The sequence below is a fragment of the Euprymna scolopes genome, chromosome 9 (assembly GCF_053919585.1).
Source record: "Euprymna scolopes isolate OS-2025 chromosome 9, ASM5391958v1, whole genome shotgun sequence".
NCBI lineage: Eukaryota > Metazoa > Mollusca > Cephalopoda > Sepiida > Sepiolidae > Euprymna > Euprymna scolopes.
In genome coordinates, this window is record NC_136490.1 from 159190164 (window position 1) to 159193750 (window position 3587).

Genomic DNA, 3587 nt, shown 5'->3' on the forward strand with positions numbered 1-3587 from the left:
TACTGGCAGTTTGACGAATTCGAAATGTTGGATGAAGTTGATCTATGGAAATCGTTTTAATCCATTAACGAAACTGAAACATATACTACATTAACGAAACTGAAACATATACTAAATTAACGAAACTGAAACATATACTAAATTAACGAAACCGAAACATATACTACATTAACGAAACTGAAACATACTACATAAACGAAACTGAAACATATACTAAATTAACGAAACCGAAACATATACTACATTAACGAAACTGAAACATATACTAAATTAACGAAACTGAAACATATACTAAATTAACGAAACTGAAACATATACTAAATAAACGAAACTGAAACATATACTACATTAACGAAACTGAAACATATACTAAATTAAAGAAACTGAAACATATACTAAATTAACGAAACTGAAACATACTACATTAACGAAACTGAAACATATACTAAATTAACGAAACCGAAACATATACTACATTAACGAAACTGAAACATATACTAAATTAACGAAACTGAAACATATACTAAATTAACGAAACTGAAACATATACTACATTAACGAAACTGAAACATATACTAAATTAAAGAAACTGAAACATATACTAAATTAACGAAACTGAAACATACTACATTAACGAAACTGAAACATATACTAAATAAACGAAACTGAAACATATACTACATTAACGAAACTGAAACATATACTACATTAACGAAACTGAAACATATACTAAATTAAAGAAACTGAAACATATAACACATTTACGAAACTGAAACATATACTAAATTAACGAAACTGAAACATATACTAAATTAAAGAAACTGAAACATATACTAAATTAAAGAAACTGAAACATATACTAAATAAACGAAACTGAAACATATACTAAATTAAAGAAACTGAAACATATATTAAATAAACGAAACTGAAACATATACTACATTAACGAAACTGAAACATATACTACATTAACGAAACTGAAACATATATTAAATAAACGAAACTGAAACATATACTTAATTAAAGAAACTGAAACATATAACACATTTACGAAACTGAAACATATACTAACTTAAAGAAACTGAAACATATACTAAATTAAAGAAACTGAAACATATACTAAATTAACGAAACTGAAACATATACTAAATTAAAGAAACTGAAACATACACTAAATTAACGAAACTGAAACATATATTAAATAAACGAAACTGAAACATATATTAAATTAACGAAACTGAAACATACTACATTAACGAAACTGAAACATATACTACATTAACGGAACTGAAACATATACTAAATTAACGAAACTGAAACATATACTAAATTAAAGAAACTGAAACATATAACACATTTACGAAACTGAAACATATACTAACTTAAAGAAACTGAAACATATACTAAATTAAAGAAACTGAAACATATACTACATTAACGAAACTGAAACATATACTAAATTAAAGAAACTGAAACATATACTAAATTAACGAAACTGAAACATATACTAAATTAACGAAACTGAAACATATACTACATTAACGAAACTGAAACATATACTACATTAACGAAACTGAAACATATACTAAATTAAAGAAACTGAAACATATAACACATTTACGAAACTGAAACATATACTAAATTAACGAAACTGAAACATATACTAAATAAACGAAACTGAAACATATACTAAATTAACGAAACTGAAACATATACTAAATTAACGAAACTGAAACATATACTACATTAACGAAACTGAAACATATACTACATTAACGAAACTGAAACATATACTACATTAACGAAACTGAAACATATATTAAATTAACGAAACAGAAACATATACTAAATTAACGAAACTGAAACATATACTACATTAACGAAACTGAAACATACTACATTAACGAAACTGAAACATATACTAAATTAACGAAACTGAAACATATACTAAATTAACAAAACTGAAACATATACTACATTAACGAAACTGAAACATACTACATTAACGAAACTGAAACATATACTACATTAACGAAACTGAAACATATACGAAATTAACGAAACTGAAACATATACTAAATCAACGAAACTGAAAAATATACTAAATTAACGAAACTGAAACATATACTAAATTAACGAAACTGAAACATATACGAAATTAACGAAACTGAAACATATACTAAATCAACGAAACTGAAACATATACTACATTAACGAAACTGAAACATATACTACATTAACGAAACTGAAACATATACTAAATTAACGAAACTGAAACATATACTACATTAACGAAACTGAAACATATTACATTAACGAAACTGAAACATATACTAAATTAACGAAACTGAAACATATACTACATTAACGAAACTGAAACATATACTACATTAACGAAACTGAAACATATTACATTAACGAAACTGAAACATATACTACATTAACGAAACTGAAACATATACTAAATTAACGAAACTGAAACATATACTAAATTAAAGAAACTGAAACATATACTAAATTAACGAAACTGAAACATATCCTAATTAACCTACAAATATATGAAAACTTTCCTATTTACTTGTTTCCCCACAAAGGTACAGTTATACACAAAGTCGGTTTTTAATGTTAGGGACAACGGACATTCTGGATTGGAACAAAAAATGTCCTTAGTTTAGAAGGATTTCTTCTTCACTGTTACAAGACAAAGAAGATGAACTGTTGTATTAGAACAGATGTTGCACTTTTGTAAGCCAAAATGTCAAGGAACAATATAAGAAGCAGATGTTTTTAGATTACATCCACGTTTCTCTATAAGAAGTTTTGGTCTTTTAGTATGAAACTAGCTGTACGCTTTTAATTCATGCAGATTGTGTATACATTATTTTCTTTCTTCTTTCTTCTTACTTCTTGGTACTTATGTAGAAAGGGGATTGTGATATTATCGAAAATTTTAAGACAGTTTACGTAAAACGCCGAAAAGTGCCGAACGAAAGTTACGTAATTTTTTTTTTCACAAACACAATTTTTTGCAATAGAATATGTATTTTTTTTACACAGTGATCACCACTTATCAAGGCCCGGAAGCCACTCAGTGATAAGGGTCATTGCAAGTGCATTACGTTAGTGTGGAGATTTGATGAAGTGTTTACTTAAGGGGGCGGTTGATTAGGAATTATTGTTAACATTGGACTTGAAGACATCCAGGATGCCTTTTTTATCATTACGCGGGTAATTCAATAAAAAATTGATTAAGAAAGTAAAACCAGCATTTATTTCTTGTTAGGAAGAAAATAAAATAAATATATATTTGACAATTTTTACGAAACTTACGAAAAATTTAAATTCTTTTTTTTTTTTTTTTTTCATTTTCACCCCAAACAAGGAAAATTTCCACTTTAGTGTAGGGGGCTACTATCAGGGGCAACAACTACTGGGTCACTATGTAGGGATTTGGGCAGCAAGATGTCGGTTCACGTTACATTTGAACTTCTGCACGTCAGTACTGTTGGGGAAGCAGGGACCTGGAATGGAATTCCAAAGTCTAGCGGTTCTGGGGAAGAAACTACTCGAGTAGAAAGATCTTTTAC